Raw genomic sequence first — 27,330 nt, 5'->3', positions numbered from 1 at the left:
TTGTGTTGTTGACACTATTGATAGACTGCGTACTGTGTAACTGTAGTGTGTATAAATACACTAGGGTGGTACACACTTATGAGACACACTGTGTATTACACAATAGACCACACCTAATACAGGACACATAGAAGACTTAATTTATAAGGAACAACATAAAAGACACAATATACAAGACACATTAAAGCAGAAAGGTATTGAAGTTACTGTAGGGTGAAAACAAAATGGGAGACACATTACAGTAGATCCAATAATACACTTTAGAGTCGACACAGTTAAGAAGAGGTGATCAAAGAAAACACCATTATGGTGACACAGTATAGAAGATGTATCAGAGAAAACACCATTAAGGTACACAGATATTGTCAGAGAAAACACCATTAAGGTGACACAGGATAGAAACAGTATTCAGACAAAACACCATTATGGAGAAACAACAGTACAGACACAAAAGAAGAATCTGTTTAACTACAGCCAACTACCGACGCTAACTTTTAGAAGTTAACCTAACCCATACGTTATTTGTCTGTAGTTTACTTGCTATGTAAATTTGGGGGTGGAAGTGACACCTCACTATTTGTGTTGTTCAGGGGGGACAACACTCGTGTCATGCCAGAATTGTGATCACTTCTCATATTATTGTGTAGGGTTTATGATTTGTAAAGATTGAGTGTTACCATTCATGTATGCCCTCTTCAAATCCGTGGACATTTTAAAAAAGAAATAGGTTAATAAAACTTGTACGTTGGATCTCTTTAAAAAAATATAATAAATAAATTATTCTTTGTTTCTATAGAATGAAACAAATAAACTAAACTTGCAGTACATTAAACTTATGGTAAGAAACTAATTAACTATAAGGAACTTAATTTTAGTTTTAATCTCAGGTACGACGTAATTGTGACACGTTTTTAACACAGTGTCACAATAATCGTGTTTTAAGTATAGGTTTATAAAGAAATTCCTATTAGTTCGTAAAAAGATATTCTTAGCTTTTATATGACAAACAATTTTTGTTTATAAGTTTGCAATTTAACGAAAACGAAGCAACAATTATATACAACGAGATTCTGGAAATGAAATGTTAAAATTTTCCCTGAAGAAAACAAAACAACGTCATTGATTGACAGGTATTGTGTCGTTTAAAATAAAAGAACAATTATTATTAAAATGTATAGTGAAATGATCGATCATTGATGAACGTTAAGATCGTATCTATAGAATATAGTAAGCTTTACAGGTAGAGTGGTCAAGTCGTTATCAGCAACAAAACGATAAAAGTAGTCAGTTTATGTTTTGTTGTTCACGATGTGAGTTGAATGGAACAGCTCTCACGTTTGAAGGTCAGGGGTTAGTGACCTAGAGGCGTAGCTACCTATGGGGCCAACTATCGATTGTGCGAATGAATGTAATATATAGGCCCTTTATATATATATATATATATATATATATATATATATATATATATATATATATATATATATATACATATATATATATATATATATAAATATATATATATATATATATATATATATATATATATATATATACATATATATATATATATATATAATATATATATATATATATATATATATATATATATATATATATATATATATATGATCCTATTTATTTTTTATATATTGTTTTACTCACTAGTAGCATGCCATGGATTTTAATTTAATTAACACATTTTATGCTGATCTTTCGGTTTATTTTTCTTGTCCGTCATGAATAGGTTATATCTTTTGTCTGATCACAAGGACGATATTTTTATTTATTTTTTATGCTCGTAAGTTGTTTTTTTTTTAGTTTATTAAACACAACTTGTTTAAGTTAACATGAGTTGATGTTATCACAACATATTTGTTTTAATGATTTAGACTTGTATTTTCTCTTTCTTTACATAAGAACGTGTAAGCATTTTGCATAATTAATGTCCATATCGATTTTCACCAGAGTTTATTTTTACTTTTTTAATTACTAGTGTTAAGAAAAAAACATTATAGAGTACAAAAATGTAAACAATATTTTTCCTTATCAAAAAAAGTAAGTTTTTACCCGTATTGAACAGATAGATTCACACATTTTAAAGTACATACATGCATCTCTTTACTGATCTATCTCTATTCAATCGGTTCTCTCCCCTCTCCTAACCAAACACCATTCAACACACTCAACCTAGTCCTTGCGTGCCCAGCAGATTCCCATGCGCACAAAGCCGCTATTAATTAGCCGACTCTAATCAAATCAAAATTTTTAATGAGGTGAAGTTCAATTAATCCCCTACCGGCTGAATCGAAATCTTGACGCGTCGAGTCACGTGGTTAATTAAACGAGTTGCTTCATTAACATTGCATGGGGGAGAGGCCTGGGCGATTAAGTTCTATTGTGAGAAGCGGCAGTGGTTTCCCTTTGTTTACCTATCGTTGCCTAGCAACTAGAAGACACGTACATAAAAACATGTAGACATCAGTCCGCTTGGTAGACAGGAAAATATAACAAGTCTGTTTGTGTGTATGGGGTTTTTGATGGTGCGATTGATGTTAGATATGCATTCAATGCAGAAGGTCTATATAATTTACATCCCTGCTTTAAAGCAAGATCTTCGATCATTACCATAGCACTATCGAAGTCCGTCTACTTATGCTTTATCAACAATACCCTTGATTAAAGTACAGTTTCTAAGAGACCAAAGAATCTTTGAACTGGCTGGTCTCTGAAGACATTTTCTTATGACCAGTGCTCGTGTATGTGTCTGATCTTGAGTATGAGTGTGTTTGGGTGGATGGGTGTTTATATTTATATGAATACATATATATATATATATATATATATATATATATATATATATATATATATATAGTTTATTTATTTATATATAATTATGTATGTATATATATATATATATATATATATATATATATATATATATATATATATATATATATATATATATATATATATATATATATATATATATATATATATATATATATATATATATATATATATATTTATATATATATATATATATATATAGTTTATTTATTTATATATAATTATGTATGTATGTATATATATATATATATGTGTGTGTGTGTGTGTGTGTATGTGTGTGTGTGTGTGTAGTTATACGTAGTTATACATTTTTACTATATATTTTTTACTGACTACAAGGCCAAACTCCGATAAAAAAGCTAAACGTTAACCCTACATGACCCTAATTATCCAAGTCGATGACTTGACCGCCATATTCGTGTCACGGTGACCTTCCTTTCGTGCAGAAGTGACAACCAGGCACCAAAATCCGTCTCCTGTTCTTCTTCCTGTGTCAACATATACACCCAGATACACACACACACACACATACGTACGCACACACACACCGATAGATCGAAACAATACCTTTAGGATCAATGAACGAACATTTTTTTTGGAACAGCCGGGCATAAGAATAAAAAAAAAGAAAAGAAAACTTAACATGATAAAGCATTTAGCGGCGCAGTGAGAAAAAGCCATTTCAAAGGAGGAAAAGTTGTTTTCGTGGTCAGGGGCTGTCTGTGATTGTCTGTGATTGACAGCAGTGGGGTGGGGCTGTGGGGTGGGGAACAAGTATCGCACGTAGGGAGACCTAGTTTTATGTGTATGTAAGTTGTGGTGGGTGCTAGACTTGATATGAAGGGTAGAAGGAACTGGGTGTTCTGATTCTCGTTAACTCAGTGTGACCTGTTTTAAGTCTGTTGAGGTTGAGGGTGTGGGGGTATATGTGTGTGTAGGAGGGGAGGGGGGATGATAGACGATTTGATCGAAAATTTGGATAAGTAAAGTGGTTTTTGCGCAATTCTGGGGTTGTTTATCAGTTCGTCATTTAGTCTGTCAGTATGTCTGAACGTTTGTCTTTCAGTTTGTCTGCCATTTTTGTCTGTCAGTTTGTCTGCCATTTTTGTCTGTCACTTTGTCTGCCATTTTTGTCTGAACGTTTATCTGTCAGCCTGTTTGTTTGTCTGTTAGTTTGTCTATCAGTTTTTCTATCAGTTTGTCTGTCAGTTTGTTTGTATGTGTGTCAGTTTGTCGATTTGTCTGCAAATGTGTTACTTTAACTGTCAGCTTGTCTGCAAATTTATCCATCAGTTTGTCTATTAGTTTGTCTGTTTGTCTGTCTTTTTTTTCTACAAATGTGTCACTTTGACTCTCAGTTTGTCGTGCCATTTAAAAAGAAAATCAATATTTCCGTTTCACCCCCATGTACGATCCAAACGACACCCCCCCCCCCCCCAACCCCCCCCCCCCCATGAGAAAAAAATGTCTAAAAATAACCTTGCAGCCCATATCTGTCAATATGTCTGACTGTACGTCTGTCAACAATTCCTTTATCTGTCACTTTATTGTCAGTCTGTCAGTGTTGCAATACGTCATCATGGTAGCATTTATCAATGTTTCATCTATTTTTTTAGACTGAATGCCGTTATTTGTCTATCAGTCTGTCAGTTTGTCAGTGTATCAGTCCCCATTGTGTCTATCAGTCTGTCCGTCTGTCAGTGTATCAGTCCCCCTTTGTTGTCTACCGTCTGTCAGTTTGTCTTTGTTTGGCAAATATGTGTCTGTATTGTCTGTAGCAAACTGTCACATGTCAATCGACGAGCTGTCTTCCTGTGTGGTTGACAACGTCTCAGAGTCTGTCAGTTTTTCAGTGTGTCAGTGTGTTATTCTGTCTTTCTGTCAGAGTGTCAGTCCTTTTTTTGTCTGTTAGTATGTCAGTGTGTCAGTGTGTCAGTATGTCAGTCTGTCAGTCTGTCATAGTGTCAGCGTGTCAGTCCTTTTGTTGTCGTTAGGTCTGCCAGTCTATCACCGTGTCAGCCTGTCAATGTGTCAGTTCTTTTGTCGTCTGCTAGCCTGTCAGTCTGTAAGTGTGTCACTGTGACAGCCTTCCGGTTATCGGTCAGTGCCACAGTGTGTCAGACCCTCTCCTGTCTGCCAATTTGTTTACATAAAAACTTATCTCAGTACTCACATCCAACATTTCCAATCAATATCTGTGATCGATAAATGATCAAAGCATCTTTTATAAAACCATTAAAACCACCTCGAGATCTAGACTATTAAAACATAAGTAACAAAGACTCATTGTAAAATCATAACGATATTGGCAATAGATTTTTGCAAAAAATGTCTCTTGTTTTATTTGTATGCAGCTCAAACTAGGTAGACATTTAACGACTCAAACTAAAAGGAGCATTTTAAAACTAAGCCAGTAGAAGCTTTTAAAGTGACGTTACGTTAGGATAGTTTTGTTTAGGTGTAGGGTATTTACATCAGGGCGTGGTTGGGAGGGAGAGCGCATGGTTGCTAACCTAAACCTGCCGAGTTCAAATCTTTTCAGACATGGGATTATGTCATAGTGCACTGGAAGATTCCAGCCCAATGACATGTCATAATGTAGCAATACCCGACAGGCTAGGAACTATGTTATAGTGAACAGGTCAGGCAGGGAACTATGGTATAATGTACAGGTACCCGACAGGCAGAGAACTATGCTATAATGAACAGGTCGGGCAGGGAACTATGCTATACTGTAAAGGTACCTGACAGGCAGGGAACTATGCTATAGTGTACAGATACCTGACAGGCAGGGAACTATGCTATAGTGAACAGGTCAGGCAGGGAACTATGCTATAGTGCACAGGTCAGGCAGGGAACTATGCTATAGTGCACAGGTATCTGACATGCAGGGAACTATGCAATAGTGCAAAGGTACCTGACAGGCAGGGAACTATGTTATAGTGTACAGGTCAGGCAGGTATGCTATAGTGTACAGATACCAGTGAGACAGTGCTATAGTGTAAAGGTATCTGACAGGCAGGATGCTATTCTATAGTGTACAGATACCTGTCAGACAGGTGCACTTTAGTGCACAGGTACATGACAGGCAGGTATGTTATAGTGTCAAGAACCTGTCAGAGTGTTATAGTGTACATGTACATGTTAGGCAGGGGACTATGTCAAACTACAACTACCGATATGTAGGTGACATGTCACAAAGTACATTCTCCATTGAGTCACGTGACCGAGTCACAGAGAACATGCACCATAGAGTCACGTGATTATGTCACAGAGTACAACTGACCTGTCAGTTTTCCCGTATGGGGGGGGGGGGGGCGTTATGTAAATCTGGGACCAAGGGAAAGATGTGACGTCATGCCGGACAAAGGGATTAACCCAGTCCCATTGTGTGTACATTCTCACGTTCAACACACCACTACATAGTTGTCCGTTTTCCCACCACTTTTTTTCTGGGTTTGTTTTCCCCTTTGTTTATTTTTAATTCCTTTCAGAAAATTGTTTAAATGGCAGGAGATCTATTTGTGTGGAAATTTCCTTCACTAGAAATATGGATCATACTGTTGTAGTTGTAATGTCGCTTAGACGCAACAGATCTTGATTAAGTTAAAACAAAATTCTTCTCTCATCTGCACTACATAAAAAAAAAACAAGTTTTATCCTTTCCAAAAAAAAACAACCGAGTACAGTTCGCTTTCTAACGGGGCAGGTGAAGTAGAGTTCATCTGTGTCTGTGATCTCGGCAACAGTTTCTTCCACTCCCCCCCCCCCCCCCCCCCGCCCTCCATCCCCGAAGAAATTCTACCACCCCCACCCCAGAACAAAAAGAAATATATACAGAAAAAATAAACTTTTACCAGTCTCCGCCCCCCCCCCCCCCGGAGAAAAAAGTCTGGAAGAAACACTGCTTGGCAAATGAAGGGATACTGTGGTTAGCACTATGCTCAGCTGACTTTACATTCTCTTACGTAACTCAGGTACCCATCAAAACTGGGTGGACTCAAGGAAGTGCTACGGCTCTAGCCAGGGATCCGAACACGAGACTTTCAGGTTAGCATTCGAACGCTCTACCATTCCAACACGCCTTCCCCCAACCCAATACCAAACATAAATATAGCTAACGTTGACCGTTAAGAACATTACACTTTACTTTCACAAACTCACAAAACTTTAAAACGTATTTGCAACCAACCCCCAGCCTACAGATAAAATCAAAAAGAACCCAAGGCACTTGAAGATAATATTGACTGTATGGTAATCCCATTAAATCACTTGAAACCCGCCCAGATAAACAACATTACTAGGGGTTAGGGGCAGGATTTTAGATTTGAACAATCGTAGAATAACACTGGCATTCGTGGGTTTAATGAGATAAAATCCTGAGGTTCCACAATGTTTCGTGGTAATGTGATCTCAGGGGTTCTAATGTTTTTGTTGTAAGGCTACAATTTTCAAAATCTAAAGCAGGTTTGTTACACTTAGCGTTGCAACTTTGCGTAAACATATCTTTATATTTTAGTGGGTTTAACAATTCTTTACTGCATTCTATTGCTGTTGTTTTTAGGATGAGTCTTAAAATAATTTCAAAAGGAAAACTCATTTGAACAGCGTTTTTTGTTTTTGTTTTAGCAAGCCAGTTTGTTTGTCAATACTTTCAATATGTACAGACAAAACAATAAATTCAATGCCTGACGATATGAGGACTACAAATCTGTCTATATCAACCACTAGTTCTAGCTATATCAACCACTAGTTCTAGCTATATCAACCACTAGTTCTAGCTATATCAACCACTAGTTCTAGCTATATCAACCACTAGTTCTAGCTATATCAACCACTAGTTCTAGCTATATCAACCACTAGTTCTAGCTATATCAACCACTAGTTCTAGCTATATCAACCACTAGTTCTAGCTATATCAACCACTAGTTCTAGCTATATCAACCACTAGTTCTAGCTATATCAACCACTAGTTTTGGCTATATCAACCAACAGTTCTAGTTATATCAACCAATAGTTCTAGATATATAAACCAATAGTTCTAGATATATCAACCACTAGTTCTAGCTATATCAACCAATAGTTCTAGATATATAAACCAATAGTTCTAGATATATCAACCACTAGTTCTAGCTATATCAACCACTAGTTCTAGCTATATCAACCACTAGTTCTAGCTATATCAACCACTAGTTCTGGCTATATCAACCACTAGTTCTGGCTATATCTACCATTAAAACTGGTTATATAAACCATTTGTACTTGTTAAATCAACAATTAATACTGGCAATAGCTGAAAAATAAAAGCTTCGTTTGCTAATAACATATAATCATCTATTGCTGAGAATATTAATAGAACATGTAGATCTAAATTACTGACAATATGATAACCTCTAACACTGACAATACGAGAACCTCTAACACTCTTAGTATGAAAACCTCTTACATTGACAATATAAGTATCTCTAACACTGACAATATAAGTATCTCTAACACTGACAATATAAGAACCTCTCACACTGACAATATAAGAACCTCTAACACTGACAATATGAGAACCTCTAACACTGACACTATGAGAACCTTTAACACTGACAATATAAGTATCTCTAACACTGACAATATAAGAACCTCTCACACTGACAATATAAGAACCTCTAACACTGACAATATGAGAACCTCTAACACTGACAATATGAGAACCTCTAACACTGACAATATGAGAACCTCTAACACTGACAATATGAGAACCTTTAACACTGACAATATGAGAACCTCTAACACTGACAATATGAGAACCTCTAACACTGACAATATAAGAACCTCTAACACTGACAATATGAGAACCTCTAACACTGACAATATGAGAACCTTTAACACTGACAATATGAGAACCTCTAACACTGACAATATGAGAACCTCTAACACTGACAATATAAGAACCTCTAACACTGACAATATAAGAATCTAACACTGACAATATGAGAACCTCTAACACTGACAATATGAGAACCTCTAACACTGACAATATAAGAAACTCTAACACTGACAATATAAGAATCTAACACTGACAATATAAGAATCTAACACTGACAATATAAGAACCTCTAACACTGACAATATAAGAATCTAACACTGACAATATAAGAACCTCTAACACTGACAATATAAGAACCTCTAACACTGACAATATAAGAATCTAACACTGACAATATAAGAACCTCTCACACTGACAATATAAGAACCTTTAACACTGACAATATAAGAACCTCTAACACTGACAATATAAGAATCTAACACTGACAATATAAGAACCTCTCACACTGACAATATAAGAACCTTTAACACTGACAATATAAGAATCTAACACTGACAATATAAGAACCTCTAACACTGACAATATAAGAATCTAACACTGACAATATGAGAACCTCTAACACTGACAATATAAGAATCTAACACTGACAATATAAGAACCTCTAACACTGACAATATAAGAATCTAACACTGACAATATGAGAACCTCTAACACTGACAATATGAGAACCTCTAACACTGACAATATAAGAATCTAACACTGACAATATGAGAACCTCTAACACTGACAATATGAGAACCTCTAACACTGACAATATGAGAACCTCTAACACTAACAATATTGGAACCACTGACAATATGTCTCCTGCTAAACTTCCTTTGTCTGACGGGGGTGGAAAGCGAGGATTTATGAGGCCATAAATTAATCTTGTTGCTGTCAGTGACAGCACGTTGTTGCTGTCACTGACAGCATGCTAGGCCGTGATTTTCCGGCTCATTAACCTTCGATTAGATTCACTCGGCAAGCTGTTCGATGATCCGGTTTGACAAGTAAAGTGAGCCGGTCTTATCCCAGATTTTAAAAAATTTTGCCGGTTTTCAGCCGGACTGGTAGCTTATGCCAGTCTTGTGACGGACAAGTAAATGTAAATTAAGAGGGATTTCTTCCTGACCGGTCTAAATTGTACCGGTCTTATACCATACAGATAAATTAAGCCGGTCTTTTGTCGGTCTTTTCAAGAAGGATAAACCGTACTAGTCTTCTATTGGAAATGTCTGACTTATTACTAGACCGGTTAAACCCGCAGACCTACGGTTTAAAAACTCACAACAGACAAAACTTTCACTCATACCTTTAACCCACCCCCTCCCCATATCCCTCCTCCCCCCCCCCCCCCCCACCCTCTGTGTTAGCCGAGCACTATCAGCATCAGCCCCACAATAAATGTTTAATTCCTGAGCCGCTCTGAGACCGGGCGACTCCATACAGTCAATAGAAATCGGCCGGTCAATAATTCAAACGGTAGGTTTTATGAGGCGTACAGAGAGAATGTGTTGACTTAACTTAATGCTGTATTGGAGGGCGTTCTACTCCATCTACACATAAAGGGGACGGAGGGGGGGGGGGGGGAGGTTATATATAAACAACGTCACGTACCTAGAAGGAAAAATAGTGTGGGGGGGGGGGGGTTAGTGACGCAATGATAAAGGGTAGGCAAGTATGTCGTATTTTGTATTTATAAAAATATAAATGTATAAGAAAAACATGTAATTATTGTTATGATTATTATTTCAAGGAAAAATAAGTGCGGTAGTAAAAAGGGTTGTAACATTATTTTGAAGGCTGGAAATGATAGAAAGGGGGGAAGGCACGGTCTGATCATATATAAAGTAAAGAATCCTCTCTAGCGACCTATCGGGCAGATGAAGTAGAGTTCGTGTGTTTCTTCCCCTCGGGATATAAACTTATAAAGGAAGGCATGGTCATCACGATGCCCAGCCGCCTTTCCTTTCCCGACATGAGTTAAGGTACCCATCAGAACTGGGTGGACTCGGGAACGTTCTGCTGACTTGGACCGAGATTTGAACTTGAGACTTACGGGTCAGCAGTCTAGCGCTCTACCGCTTAGGCCACGCCGTCCCATCTGATCATACATGACGTCGTGTAGCAACCTTAACTTAAATTCTGTTTTAAGCTTTTAATTAACATTGTAGATGATCATGTGAATAAAAAAAAATTGAAAAAAAAAAATAAAACAACTCTATCCACACTTGAATAATAGCAACCACCAGTGTTTCTTTCAGACTTTTTTCTCAGAGGGGGTGCACTTTTTAAAAAAAATTGGAGGGGGGGACACTGTTAAAAGTATATATTTTCTATATAAATTCCATTTTCTTTGGGGGGGGGGGGGGTTGGGGGGGGTAGAGGCGTAGCGACCCTTCCCGGCGCCCGGGGACAAGCTTTCAATTTGGCGCCCCCCTCGGGATCAACCTTTCAATTTTCGATTTGCACCCCTCCCTCAAACTTTCGATTTGCACCCCCCCCCCCCCTCGAACTTTCGATTTGCACCCCCACCGTCATATATTTTTTTATATTTATAAAGCAAAAATGCAGCTAAAATGAGATTTTAATTTATTTTTCCAACCCATTTTGGCGCCCCCTAAGGTCGGCGCCCGGGGACATATGTACCCCCCTACCCCCCTTCGCTACGCCTCTGGGGGGGGGGGGGTGCTGAGCACCTCAGAAGAGATGCCTGGAAGAAACACTGACTAATTTAATGGCTTTTCTCTAAGAAATAGGTTTTCTAAATGAGAAGTGTAAGTTGGTGGAGAACAGCGGATGCATTTAAATATTTGAACAATATTAAATTACACTCATATTAATCTTTAGAATAGCCACACTTAAATACCAAAGTATATCATAGTTTAATAATATTTATGAATAATAGAAGTTGAATATTCAACAAAGTTATTTTGTATTGAGAAAAATATAGATATCCAAGGGACAATACCTATAAATATGTTCTTTAAAGTCGTTAAAATTCAAATAAATTCAACAGTCGTTAAATTAAAAGCATACGTTCTTTTCTGTCAAAATTAAACATTTACGATTTTTTAATAATTGTGTCCAATATTATTCAGTTATTTTAATTTAAATTATTTTTTTTTATTCTATTTAAAACGGCAAACTGTTAATAGTCATAAATATTTAATTTGAAGACTCATAAAAAATTCCAACTAGAAGCGATCGTTTAGGACAGCTAAAGTAGATCGTATGATCGCTTTCGTTATACGAAACCCAATTATTGTATACGTTCAACGGACACAGAGTCGGTGAAATGGTCTCGCCTATAAATAGGGCAAAAGTTAGCTCACCAATTAAATTAAAACAAAGAAATGACTTGGGCTCGCTAATTTAAAAAGTCAGGTAACGTCGGCTGGTTGCTAAAAAGATGTGTCGAAATGTCAAAACAATGTAGATCTATTTTGTACAAACATGCCCACTAAATCCCATCCACTTAGATGTCTTCTCATCTCATCATCGTTCCTTTGTGGCCCCTGGGGAGCAAAGGGCTGCAACCACACATCTCCAGCGGACTCGGTTTTGATCCACGGGTCACCCCATCCACTCAGATGTCTTAGACGTGACTAAATGACGTAGGCTTGATTAGATTATGGGGACTGGGCTTGGTTAGATGTATTGGCTTAGGCTTGATTAGTAGGTGTATTAGCTTAGGTTTGATTAAGTAAAATATTAACTTAGGCTTGATTAGATGTATTAGATTAGGCTTGATTAGATGTATTAGCTTAGGCTTGATTAGATGTGTTAGCTTAGGCTTGATTAGATTATAGGGACTGGGCTTGGTTAGATGTATTAGCTTAGGCTTGATTAGATTATGGGGACTGGGCTTGGTTAGATGTATTAGCTTAGGCTTGATTAGATGTATTAGCTTAGGCTTGACTGGATGTATTAGCTTAGGCTTGGTTAGATGTATTAGCTTAGGCTTGATTAGTAGGTGTATTAGCTTAGGTTTGATTAAATAAAATATTAACTTAGGCTTGATTAGATGTATTAGATTAGGCTTGATTAAAATTATATTAGCTTAGGCTTGATTAGTAGATGTATTAGCTTAGGCTTGATTAAAATTATAATACCTTAGGCTTGATTAGATGTATTAGCATAGGCTAGATTTCCAACTAATTCAACAACGCAAAAATAAAACATCCTAGAGAGGTATAATATGCTTGTTGATTGTAGAACTGATATCGCCTTTACTGTACCGATAATATCTATCAGTTTTTCCATGACAAATTATCTTAGGACACATAATTTCAGACAAAATATTCCGGTCAATATATCTCATAGGCATGATCATCCAATATTTTAAAAATATTTTTTTCTGTGAGATGCTTGGAAGAAACACTGGCAACCATTGTACCAGTTGGAAGTAAAGGTAATATGCCCTGCATTATCGATTTTGTGAAAAAATTATACAGCCAAGCATCATTAATTAACTTTCCGTAATTGAAAGCAAACGAAGCTATAAAGAAAGAAAACAATTAAGATGTATAGTTCGGGGAAACAAACTCCCATGAGAGGTCTTTCACTGTTGTTTTAGTCATGGAATAATTGAAAATTTTTTCCGGAGGTCTTTCACTGTTGTTTTAGTCATGGAATAATTGAAAACTTTTTCCGGATGTCTTTCACTGTTGTTATAGTCATGGAATAATTGAAAACTTTTCCGGTACAAAGAACAGATCTGCTATTTTTTATTTTTTTGCACAAACAGCCCGTCGCTTTGCAAACCCAATGTATATGTAAATGTTAACAATGTATGAGAGAGAGAGAGAGAGAAAGAGAGAGAGAGAGAGAGAGAGAGAGAGAGAGAGTAAATCCTCTAGGTTAAGTCTAGTTTGATAGCCTGTTAGGATTGAGGTGATATGTATTTGTTTCAGGTAACATCAGAGTTTCTTTCATGCATCTCTTAAATGGGTTCAACCGCCGCCCCTCACCCCTCCCCCCTCACACACACACACACACACGTCCACAGCCCTATTCTCGGGTAGAAAATAGAAAAAATATATGTATAATCATAAAGAAAATAGGCCCTATATACGTTAACAAGTGTCCACCCACCATCGAAATTGTAAGTACCCCCCCCCCCCAGCCCTCGAGAAAATTTCAAGTGACCCCCAGAGAAAAAAAAGTATCTGAAATAAAACACTAGGTATCATATACCTAAAAAAAAGTTCCATGATTGTTATTAAATTCGAAAAAATAAAAACAACTTACCGAATGTCTTTAGTAAAATATTTAACCTCGAGGTGTGAATAATTTTTTGAAAGTTCTTTACTATACAGATAAATGCTCATACTCTAACAGTACACTTGGTAGAACTTAAAGTTAAATCACAAATAAGTGCTTGTTGTGTTTTCTAGGTGGTATGTACAGGTGCACGTATAGACGAGAACACTAAACCAATGGCCAGCTGTTAGGTTCAAGGCAAGTTCTCACCGTCTAAGTACTTAGTCCACCTAGCTGGGACTAAATCTAAACAAAACAACGACCGCTAACAAGGGGGGACCACTGCCAGTTAATAATCAAGGGGTGTTAACTCGTGGGACGTGAGAAAATAAAAGGGGAGGTAAGGTACAATGGTGTGAAATTAAAAAAGAAGCGGGAGAGGGTTAATTTGCAATTGGGTTATCAAGAAAGGTCAAGGTAGGGGGGAGGGGTGTTAAGTGGGACGCGTGGGGGGGGGGTTAAGTGAGACGTGTGGGGGGGGGGTGGGTGTGGAAGGGGCTAGAATTTTATGATAAGAGGAAATCGTGCGGAGAAGGGGAAAGAGAGGGAGGAAGGTGTGGAGTGATTGAAAAGTTTGATTAGGTTAAAGAATGTGGCTGTAAGCTAAGCAGACCAATCATAACAATCAATTATTGAGGTGAGAGAATGGACTAATTATCGTGAATGGTGTAGTAGGGGGTGGGGGGGTGGTGTTGTATCTGAACAACTAAGTGATTGTGGTTAGGTTAAATGCAAGGTTTTTGTTTTCGATATTAGTGGGTGTAGTTACAGTTTAAGTAAAGACAACTGCACAACTTAGAGGAGAGGCGGATCTAGGTGGTTCGTGATGGGGCTCTAACCCCCCCTCCCCACCACACACACACACACAAACACACTTCCCGCCATCTCATCCGATCTGTAGGGTGCTTGAGTGCATTTTATTTTTGTTTTTAAGTAGTTATTAAGGCTTTGAAATTAAAAAAAAAAAACAGCCATCAAAAAATTAAACGTTCATTAATTTTTTTTAAATTACATTTTTTTCTACTTTTAAAACCTATGCTTTAATTTTTTTACACAATACCGTTCCCTACTATATATAACAAGCGTTTTGAAAAAAAAAAACAACATGTAAGTGGATTTGAAAACGTGGCTTCAACTTGCCAAATATTTTTCATCATACACATTTTTGTAATTCGATCTTAATTCAACATAAATGTAACCTACTCTCGTATGCGTGCAAAAACACTTTTAAGTAACTTAAACACAGTCAATAAATTACATTCCAGCGTACAAATTTATTTCTAAAGCGGTTTTTTACTTTACAGATTGGAATCGAGGCTAGCCTTCATTATGGATAAGCCGCACACTACTACGTCAAAGCCAATTATTGATTCTAATACATAGATCGAAGGCGTTGGATTGATATTCACAACTCTTGACCTTCACTTTCACTAGCAAGGAAAACATACAGTCACGTATATATATATATATATATATATATATATATATATATATATATATATATATATATATATATATATATACATATATATATATATATATATATATATATATATATATATATATATATATATATATATATATATGTATATATATATATATATTTATACATATATTTATGTACAAATATACATGTGCACACATCCACATAATTATATTGGTTTAGTGTTCTCGTCTATACGTGCACCTGTGCATACCACCTAGAAAACACAACAAGCACTTATTTGTGATTTAACTTTAAGTACTAACAAATGCACTGTTAAAAGATGAGAATTTATCTGTATAGTAAAGAACTTTCAATAGTTATTCGCACACACACGCACACACACACACACATACATATATATATTTATATATATATATATATATATATATATATATATATATATATATATATATATATATATATATATATATATACACATATGTGTGTATGTATATGTATGTGTCCGTGCGTGCGTGTGTATGTGTGTGTGCGTGTGTCTGTGCGTGTCTGTGTGTCTGTGTGTCTGTGTATACTCAAGTTGACCTGTGCTCACACCACTGCACTGAGCCCCTCTATTTCTGCCGCGCCACGAACCCTCGTTGCGCCACCCCCCTGACCGATTTGTTTATCGAGCCACGGTGCCAGACACGGGTGCCGAGATAACCAAAAGCCCTTAAGTTTATGCGTGTTTGCTAATTTGTTTGCCCCACCTCCGGGCCGGAATAAAAGGCTTGGAGCTAATCGCTGGGCAGGTGTGTGTGTGTATGTTTCGATATCCTGGGGGGGGGGGGGGGCTGTTTTAGGGGTGGGAGGTGAAAACGATAAAGCCGCGTGGGTCTAATGGTACATACATGTAACCTATACCTACGTAATCGGGTTTTTTTCAAAATCTGCATAAACTTTCAATGGGCGAGGTTTTAACCTTGTCTAGGCTAGAGAATTTGTTCGTACATGTTTCTGGTTAATCGACGATACCACTTCGATTAAGCGATTGGCTCTATTAACGGTGTATCGGAAAAATATAAAGACGTGTGTCGGATATTCAGAAATATTTTTAGACAATGGGTTGTAATTTAAAATTTAATACTTCTATGTGGCTTTGTTTGATGAATCACTAGATGTTTCTGGCTAGGGAGGTATCTCGCTTACCAGCCATTTTCTTTCAAATTTAGATCACCACGGGATTCTAATGTTTGGGGGCCGGGAGGGGCGGGGGGGGGGAGGGAGGGTAGTGTTGAATTCGCAAATTATGAAATACTGAAAAGTAAAAAATAAAACAACTAAATAGCGGCGTATGCTTACGGCGCGGGTCAGCGCAGTTGCTTTAAAACACTCTCAGTAGCTCCAGAAGGACGATTACGCTGCCTCCCTTCCTCTCTTCCGCCCCCGTGAAAGCAGACGACTGTGACGACAGTTTACAGACGACAATGAAAGATCAAGCAGAACTTCTTAACTCCCCTTTTAGTTTCAAATGGTTTAAAAGCTCAATTATCTGCCCCTAATAGCCGTCACTAATTCCACACGGTTCTACGAATGTAAACATCTCACCAGACTGGTGGGGTGGGGGTGGTAGCGATATGGTATGGTGAGAAAGTCGAGGAAGCGGGAGGTTCGGCGTGCGTATACGTCTTGTCACGCTTTGTCCCTCCTTGAAGAGAATTGTGTAGATCTATATAGGTTTGAAAACTTTCAGTATTTGAAAATTGATTTTTTTTAAAGTCTAAATCTTGACTGCACTGGAGTTACCAGCCCCATTCGTGTTATCTAAGAATATTCGAGAAAGTTCAGAGGAGATCAGAGGCGTAGGGAGGGGGGGGGGGCGGGGGGGGGGTGCGGACCGCACCGGGTGACACCATTTAGGGGGGTGACACCAAGGCAAAAATAGTAAAATATATAGAGAAAAACTTGAGGGGGGGGGGGGGTGCAAATCAAAAATTTGAAAATTTGAAAGTTTGTCGGGAAGGGTCGCTACGCCTCTGGGGGGGGGGAGGGAGACACCATTAAGTGCCGCACCGGGTGTCAAACGACCTCGCTACGCCACTGGAGGAGATCACTCCCGCTTTATTTTCTATTTTAAAACAATCATATTTTTTTTTAATAGAAAAAAACAATAGTAACCAGTATTTAATTGTTGTATTTAAAAAAAACAGCAGAATAGGCTTGAAAAGCCTATGTAATCACACTAAATTTTTGAAAAAACTATTTTAAAAATATGGCAATCGATGAAAATTATAGTTACTTTAACTTTGTTAAAATGAAAGCTGTTTGGGGACCATTGGATTTATTGCGACTCAGCAAGGAAAATGTGTCCATTATGGTCTTTCCAAGAACTAGCTACTTAAACTCTTAAATTCGGAGATGTGGGTTATTGTGAGGCTAGGGGTTTTTGCTTGCAATAATGTATCGTCTAACGACGATATAAACCAAACACCAAGATAAAGCTAGCAACGAGAATCAAGTGTCGATACAGTTTCATATTTAAAATACCGTTGCGGCCGCAATGAAGGGAAAAATTGACAAAAACGTGTTTATAATCAATACCAACAGTGCTTTTGGGAATGACTTTCTTAAAAGTTGTCTATTTCTAATCAAACTGTAGTGTATAATATCCACAAACCTTTAAACTACTTTTTTCCCTCCCGTTTTGGACCTTAAGACTACTTATAGACTTAATCTTGTAAATGAACACTCTTTAAAGACAAAAAAAAAAACAAAAGGAAAAACAACATCTATTGCAGGTAACATTTCGTATTTATATAGTCGAAACGAGACTTATTTTATTTTCTAGATTACTAAAACTGATGACGTCAATAGCAAAATATTGCTTAAAAATAGTAGAGACGCGCAAGAAAGTGCTGTATCAATACTTTTACAGACGCCAAAAAAAAGTAAAAATAATTGACATAGCACTAGTCTACACTGCCTTTGAACACAGCAACCACCTTGGATTGTTTACTTTAAAAGGAGATAACATGGCTTTATTCGGTCCGTTACTGCTAGCTTCCCTATGTTTTGCTACAGGTAACAGTGACTTTTTCTTATATTACACATTTTAGTTTAGCAGTAACGTCTGTTAATCTGTTTCTGTCTGTCTGTCTACCTCACTGTCTGTAGATATGTTGAATAGAAACAACAGAGAATACATAATTATAGAATAGTCTCGAAATAATTATATAGGCTCATTAAATCATTATATTTGCAATGCGACATGGACCATAAGGTCCGTCAGACCAAGAGGCTACTATATAAAAAATAAAATCCTTGGACTTGTTAGTTTTAAAATACTACTATATTTGATAGCCTCAACTAGGATGACGAGGTGAGACATTCATTAGAGAACGAAATCAAAGACAGTCGGGCGTCACCGTCCACGTACAACAAGACTGACTCGTTGCATATCAGAGTGTCTAAGGAACTTGAGATCAGTGTTTCTTCCAGACTTTTTTTCTCCGGGGGGGGGGGGGGGGGCACTTGAAATTTTCGGGGGGGGGGGGGGCGGTAGACTTTCTTCGGGGGGGGGGGGGGTGGACACTGTTAAAAGTATATATTTTCTTTATAAATTATATAAATTTCGTTTCGTTCGGGGGGGGGGGGGGGCGGTAAAAAGTTTTCGGTGGGGGGGGGGTTTGTCCCCCCCCCCCCCCCCGAAGAGATGCCTGGAAGAAACTCTGCTTGAGATGCAAGGGTCATAAACATAAAAGGGAATACCAAATAAATAGACCGATTACTGCACATTGATGGGTTCAAGAAAATAATTGACAAACTTGTCATCCAAACTGTCGTAAATTGCTGATTACTTGACTGTTAGTGATTCGTTTGCTTGCTTGTGAATTAAGTTTAACTATATTGATATGTTTTAGATTCTGATTGTGATTTACAGGGCTACAGGACATTACCCCCCTGGATATTCCCCCCCGGACATTTCCCCCCCGTATTTACCCCCCGGAGCAATTACCCCCCTGTCAATTACCCCCCTGTCAATTACCCCCTCGGGGAATTACCCCCCCCCCCCCCTCTCAAGTTAAAATCCTAACTCTACCTAGAATTTTATACCTATATACTACTTTAATCCAAACCTTAAGAAAAAGACCAAAACCTAAGCATCCACCTTAGCGTAAAACTTCACACAAAACCAAAACCAAAGCTAGACACAACCCTAACCCTAACACTAGCTCTAACCCTAACCCTAGCCCTAACCCTAGCCCTAACCCTAGCCCTAACCCTAGCCCTAACCCTAGCCCTAACCCTAATCCTAATACTAACCCTAGCCCTAGCCCTAACCCTAGCCCTAAAACCTAACCCTAACCCTAGCCCTAACCCTAACTCTAACCCTAACCCTAACCCTAGCCCTAACTCTAACCCTAACCCTAGCCCTAACCCTAACCCTAGCCCTAACCCTAACCCTAACCCTAACCCCAACCTTAACCCTAACCCTAACCCTAACCCTAACCCTAACCCTAACCCTAGCCCTAACCCTAACCTTAACCCTAACCCTAACCCTAACCCTAACCCTAACCTAACCTAACCCAACCCAACCCAACCCAACCCAACCCAACCCAACCCAACCCAAACCCTAACCCTAACCCTAACCCTAACCCTAGCCCTAGCCCTAGCCCTAACCCTAACCCTAACTCTAGCCCTAGCCCTAGCCCTAAACCTAACCCTAAACCTAGCCCTAACCCTAACTCTAACCCTGTCTGGGGGGGGGGGTAATGTCCTACTGGGCGGGGGGTAATTGACAGGGGGTAGTTGACAGGGGGGTAATTACTCTGGGGGGTAATGTCGGGGGGGAAATATCCGGGGGGTAATTGACAGGGGGGAAATGCCCTGTTCCCGATTTACAGACAGTGATGTCTTTTTTTTTTAAATTATTATACTAACTGAAATTAAATATTTTAAAACATTTAATATTAGTGCAAGGATTTTGGGAATAATTGGGGGATTTTAACTATAGTATATAAATTTTATAAATATGTAATCATAAATGTTGCCACGAACTCTATAAACGTTATATAACTTTTAAAATACATGTTACCCCAATAATGTAAACACAGCCCTCCCCCCTAGACTAAGCTTATTTTTGAGTGAATGCGTATGTAGATGTGTGTGGTGTGTGAGTGTGGATGAGTGTGTGTATACGTATTTGTATGAGTGTATGTGTGTATGAATGTGTGAGTATGTGTATGAGTGTGTATGAATAAGTGTGTGTATGAATGTGTGTGTATGATGTCAACGGCACAAAAATACCGAAAACCAAAAAAAAAAAAAAAAAAAAAAAAAAAAGTCCTAAAGGAACAACATAGAAATTTAATAGCTAATAGAAATAAAACATTGTCCGGTTTACAACCGATTGTACGCCGTAGCGTGGACACAATGTTGGGTCTCCGGTGTAGGCTGATCCGTTGACGTCTCCGCTTGCATGCACGGGTCGCTGGTGGTGAGGTCACAATACTTGGCCCTGATGTCGTCGGGTAGAATGTCCGACCTCAGGGATAGGAGTGTCTCCTCCCACGTCAGATACCGCAACTCTTTAGTGATGATGTTGATAGTGTAGTCGTTCCGGCTGTGGTACCAAGCTTTGTACCGGTCCGGCTGATGGAGCAGAAAGACGTGTTTGTTTTGGTCGTAGCAGGGACTGCTTTTATCAACAAACTCGTGTAGAGCCAGCCATGTTTTGCCGCTAGTTGTGGAGATGTTGAGTAGACTCTAGATGTCTTGACACAGGGCCGTCAGGTACACTCTGTTCTGTTCTGTGGACAGCCACCTCTCTACCATGTACGACTCGTTGTCCCCTAATCCCACGTCGTCACACACGCAGAGAACATCACATAGAGCACATCACACAGGTTTTTTAAATCTGTGTTAAGCCCCGCGACACGACCCTATAACATCGTTCACGGCCCTGACCTGTAGCCAGATGTGTGGAGGGGAGGAAAACCAGGACGAATACAAAAGCTCCTGAGAGGGGGGGAGGTGGTTGCACGATATTTTTCGTCACATATGAGTGTTTTTTGTTTGTATGAGTGTATGTAAATGTTTGTGAGAGTGTATGTATTAGATGTTCTAAACATGATGATGTCATAGATGTAAACAACTTAACAAGCTCATTGGGTTGAGAGTCTCAACTTCAACCATTTTATATTTTAAAAAATAAACCGGGAGTGATCTCCCCTAAACTTTCTCGGATATTCTAATATAAAACTACGAGGGATGGCAACTCAGGACATAGACAATATTTGTAATCCATTTTTAATTACTTAATTTTTTTATAATAGAATGGAATCTCGTAAAAAAAAAGAATTGCACACTAAGTGAACGCCTAATAAAATGTGCATAATAGTGCGGGATATTATTAGTACTTTATAAATTAACGTGCGTTTTTTGAGAAATCGGAAATAGCTTAAATTAGTACTTTTGGTCAACGGAAATTACTCAAAATTTAACAGAAGGTAGAGAATTAGATATTTTACTTACATGTGAAATTTCATTTATCTATCTGAAATAGTACTCAAGTTATAGGCTTTTGAAAAATTTAAAGTAGAAAAAGTACCACTTCCGGTTATTGGAAATCGCTCAAAATTTGATCAGGATCTACGATTTTGATAAAATACTTATATATGAAATTTCATCAACCTAGCTGTAACGATACTCAAGTTATCGTGTTTACACACAGACAGACAGACACACAGACATACGGACAAGATTGCAAAATTATGTTTTTCCGTATCAGTGAGGTGTAAAACGTCGAGATTTATAAAAATGTAGATTTTTTTTTTGCACGATTACAACACTTTCTCTATACGAGAAAGTAAAAAACGGTCTTTTAATCAAGGAATCCAACAATCGCCTAACGAAGCCTTGTTTGAATGTACTGTAAAGTAGGGCTTAACACTTCAAGAAAAGCTCACGTCAATTTAGTTACTGAGAAAGATCTTGAGAACATTGAACAAGAAATGGAATTGCCATAAATACAACGACATCATTCGCTAATTAATAACATGCTGCCGTGGCACAACGTCCAGACCACCTGAGTGACAATAGCAATGCCAACAGATTTTGTATATTGTTTAAAAAAGAATGTAATGCTGCCCATTTTATGGATCCTGTGGAAACCATGTGCACGAAGGGTAGGCCCTACGGAATGAAAAGTTCATGCACATAAATAGTATATAAAGTACAAAAGCTAGAGAAGGAACATAGTGTTCTAAAATTACTGTATTTCAATTCTTTAAAAAATAAAACTCACTACGAACCATCGTTATCCACAATCACTGACCAACTCTGCAAGTGTAAAACCAACATAAATCTAAATGTCTTAGCGTTCATTTTGTTTTCCCTTGTGATAACGTAGTTTTAAAATGTTATACCGTAAAATAATGTGAACGTTTCTGTTATTTACTTTAATGTAAAAGTAATAAAGACCTAATATCATGATTTCTAATTTGGCTGATAAATGTCCGAAACCAAGAAAAATTTCAGGCTTCGGCCAGTCAATAGGACGTGATAATGACCAATGCCCACATTGGTAGACTTCGGGCATTGACCATAATATATATATATATATATATATATATATATATATATATATATATATATATATATATATATATATATATAAACACTCAGGTATATATGTTAGATTATGGATTATGGCTAAAATGTATCTGATGCAGGTCAATGTAGTATCAATAATAGCTCTAGATCTAGATCTAGATTCTAGTAACTATTTGCTATTTAGGCCTAATTATTTAACAAACAACTAGATCTAGATCTAAGATTGTTTAAGACAAGGGGCCCGAAAATCCTAGCTACGCCACTGTTTATCATGAGCAATCTTTAAATGTGCATACATTCAACCGCGCTATTTTCTTTTCACCACAGGCGAGTTGTCACATTTTGGAACGGATTTCCTCCTGAGCTTGCCCTATGTGCAAAAGGCCAATCACGAAGTTATGTTGTTCACGTCAAACCCTAATGAGATCACTGTGTTTATAACTTCTCCCAAGGCTAAACTTACAATTGTCGAAAAAAAGTCTTTGTCAAATCAACAGCCAATCGTTTATCAAATCGATAAAAAGTTTTTGTAAGTTGTTTTTTTTTTTTAAAGATGATCCTTAGGTTAAAGATATATATATATATTTTTATTTTAATGTCAACGTAGCACTTGGCTACGAGATTGTGATTATTTATTCCGTTGGACGTTCCAGTCTAAAACTTTGTTCATTGTTTTCAGGTCTGTATCTAGTGGAGCAACACAACCTTTCAATTTTCGCGGGGACAATGAATTTGGATTGTGCATATACATGGTGATTTCTGATCGAATAGTTGCTTCATTTCTCGCTAGGCCTATCAACACCTTTGCTAATGAGTACTTTGCACTCGTCCCGAAGTAAGTGTCGTTTGTTTTGGTTTTGATTGAACGTGGGTGATGCTTTGTACTGCATAAATGTAAAACGGTTTCTTATCACCTTAATCGTCCGTTGTGTTCTAACATCCCTAACATTACCTTTAAGCCCTGACATATAACCCCTACCTTAATACCCCGAATTCCCAAACCCAACTTTATGACTAACGCGTTTTGCCTTTAAACCCTACCCATACTGTTTCCCAAATGTCCACCATTTCGCAAATTCACTGATACCCGCGCCCGAGGATATGTTGACATCAGCACTACTAATTTCAAACTCTGACATACCCACCTTTAATCGTCATACCAATAACACGCTTTAAACTGTTAATAAGTATTAATCTCTAACAGTGTTTCACCATCGATTATTCTACTATCCGAACATGCACATATGATTTCACTTCGTTTCAAAGAAAAAGTTAAAACAATCAATGAAGTGTTTTCTGCCTATCTTGATAGGTGGGTATGATTTCCTAAACAATTCAAATTTTTTTGCTGTGAATTGAATAGATTTTGATTTATATAAGTCTTCAGAAATTATTCCAATTTGAATTTGTTTTTATCAGCAAACAAGCGTATGTGATACAGTATTGTGGTCGATCTCTTAATCATGAGAACCAAAAAGGATGTGAGTACATCTAATCAGGGGCGTAGCGAGGGGGGGGGGCTGGGGGTGCGGACCGCACCGGGTGACACCATTTAGGGGGGGTGACACCAAGGCTAAAAATAGCAAAATATATAGAGAAAAACTTGAGGGGGGGGGGTGGAAATCGAAAGTTTGAGCGGGGGGGGGGGGGGGGGGTGCAAATCAAAAACTTGAGGGGGAGGGGTGCAAATCGAAAACATGAAAATTTGTCCCCGGGAAGGGTCGCAACGCCTCTGGGGGGGGGGGGGGTTACACCATTAAGTGCCGCACCGGGTGACACCCGACCTCGCTACGCCACTGCATCTAATGCACCTCTCCAATATCTTAAAATCTTCTGCTCGGCTGTAATATGTTTTACGTGACAGAGATTTTCGCATGTGGTTAAAGAGTAACATACAAACAAAGAACATGACATTAAATATTTATGTGTTTATTGATTCGTGAACAGTTATTTCTTCTGCATTTGTTTGTTTTTGTATGTTCTGTGGTGATTTTCGGTTGCTTTTTGTTCAGCTTGAATTGGCACCAATGACAATGCAAAACTGAACCGTTTCTCATGTAAATAGCTATCACTTTGCAACTGGTAGCAGAGAAAACCTTTGGCATCATCGTAGGTATTTGTGTGGTCTTGGATGCTGGCGAATTCAATGAAAACGATGACCTAGGAACCAGTGCGATTAATGTTCTATCAGGTAATGCGCTCAAATGTACGCCATAAAATGCAGGCACGCACATGGACACGCGCACATACACTAACACTCACAAAAGTTATAATTATATAATTGTCTGTGAAAAAACAACTTACTACTTTCATTCACGTGGTATATGATTTACAAAAATTAGAATTAAAGTTGAAATTAGTATTTTTATTTGTATGTGAGTTTGTGTATTTTTGTGTATGGGTATGTGTGTGTGTTTGTGTTTGTATTTCTGTTTGAGCCTGTGCCTGAACCTGTACCTGTGCCTGTTCCTGCTAATGTTCATGTTAATGTATGCGTTCGTGTTCGTGGTCCCATATATATAATACACCTTTACTGTTGTCATTGTTGTTGTCGTTGCCGTTACTGATTCCGTCACCCTTGCCATAGACGTTACCGTTACTGCACCCTAATCAATGGGTAGCTATGAGGGGGTAGGTAATGTCCTACTTCCGTTTCTGGGTGGGGTTAATGTCCTGAGAGGTGCGGTAATTGACAGGAGGGGGTAATTGAACTGGAATAATTACCGCGGGGAGTATCGTCATGTAACGGACACCTATCTACCAGCCAGATAGATGGTGAACGCCCCCGGATTCTTTCTTGGGGTTATATGCAAATGACTTAAAGCCTAAATGAATGAACACTAACTCAACAACACACTAGGGCTCGATTTCGATGTCTAGGGAAAACTAGTGATACTATCGAAGTTAACAACTCATTCAGTCTGCATACAACCTTTAATAAGCGAACACAGTTGTGGCAGATCACAAGGTTAAACAAGATAAAATATTTAGTTTAGAAAATAACAAAACCCAACTTACAAAGCGTAAGAAAAAATACTATCACAGATTCTAACACTGTATAAAAATAGCCACAGGTCACACAACACTGCTATAGCATCAAGAATCACTTGGCAACAAGTAATATAATACTAGAATACTTAAACAACTTAAGAATGCATAGCACACTCAGGACTTAAACTCTCTCACGTTCAAATGGTCAGAATGGATTGCCGGACAAGATGGACGGCCTGGTCAAGATGGACTGCCTGGTCAGAACGGACTGCCTGGTCAGAATGGACTGCCTGCCCTAAGTCATACGACCACACAGGTCGAGGGTCATGGGATCTAGCGATCCAGGCCACAAGGGCCACCCTGAGAGTAATGGGATCTAGCGATCCAGGCCACTGCGTAACAGTGGTCGAGGGTCATGGGATCTAGCGATCCAGGTCACTGCGTAACAGTGCCACTATACTCGGCTCTGAACCGAGGAATCTAAGCCACTAGACCACTAAACACCATAGACTATACTCGGCTCCACACCGAGGAATCGAACCTCGGCCACCGCCGTGGCGCGCCGAGATCCTAACCACTGTGCTATGGGGTGGTCATCTGATCTGAATCAATCAATCAGATCTTGATGGAAAATTTCTTAGTCTTAGACACTCTTAGTAAGACAGTGGAAAAAACCCGGTTGTTGCACCATCAATCCATATATGGTATTATAACAATGTCAAAATAAAACATTCCTAGACCTAAGTAGGTCACAGTCAAAATTCCTTTTTAAGCACCTCCTACCCTAGTAATGTTACGAAACTTTCGTTTAGGCAACAACATTTTAAAATATTGTTTGGCTTTGCATACCTCTCCCCCTCCCACAATCATACCAAGATCCAAATCTATACAGCACTATATTGATTTTGAAAACTAGAAGTAATCACGTCGTTAAATTAAAGAGTGCAAGACTGATGTTACATTTTTAAACTGTATCTATTTTGGAGTTTTTAAAAAAAAATGTAGTTTTTATTAATATTCTAGATAGAAGGATTGTAACTGTTTGGACTTCCCTTTCTTGAGTTTTCTCATTAATGCGATTTGCAAAATAACCCCATGCATTACCTATTGAATAACAAACACTGAAATGCCCTATTCGGATAGAAATACCGTTGTGCATCGGAGATTTAGCACCAAATTTAATAATATACTTTATTGTTTGTTTAGTGACGTAGACCGACTCGCTTTGTTTACATCAGCTATCAATAAAAAAACTATGAATTAGTCATTATTAATTAATGTTCACACCTATTCAAAAACATTGTACATTTCAAAGGATTTTTTTTTTTCT

General features: G+C 37.9%; 1 protein-coding gene across 2 annotated transcripts in view; it reads right to left on the bottom strand.

The window, feature by feature from the left end:
• LOC131947448 (serine/threonine-protein kinase MARK2-like) overlaps positions 1-27,330 on the bottom strand; it is a 102,995-nt gene that overhangs the window by 54,455 nt on the left and 21,210 nt on the right. The window contains exon 1 of one of the 2 annotated variants that reach the window (XM_059308663.1): positions 13,958-14,090. The exons of the other annotated variant lie outside the window; for it this stretch is intronic. The gene's annotated coding sequence lies outside the window, so the exon portion shown is untranslated. Of the gene's footprint in view, positions 1-13,957; positions 14,091-27,330 lie in introns of those variants that run through there. 2 annotated transcript variants of the gene reach the window in all.

This window comes from Physella acuta, unplaced genomic scaffold (genome assembly GCF_028476545.2).
Source record: "Physella acuta isolate Inbredline_101_S28 unplaced genomic scaffold, ASM2847654v3 ptg000593l, whole genome shotgun sequence".
Classification (NCBI taxonomy): domain Eukaryota; kingdom Metazoa; phylum Mollusca; class Gastropoda; family Physidae; genus Physella; species Physella acuta.
The sequence above is the reverse complement of the archived record's forward strand: the minus strand, read 5'-3'. Positions and strand labels throughout refer to the sequence as shown.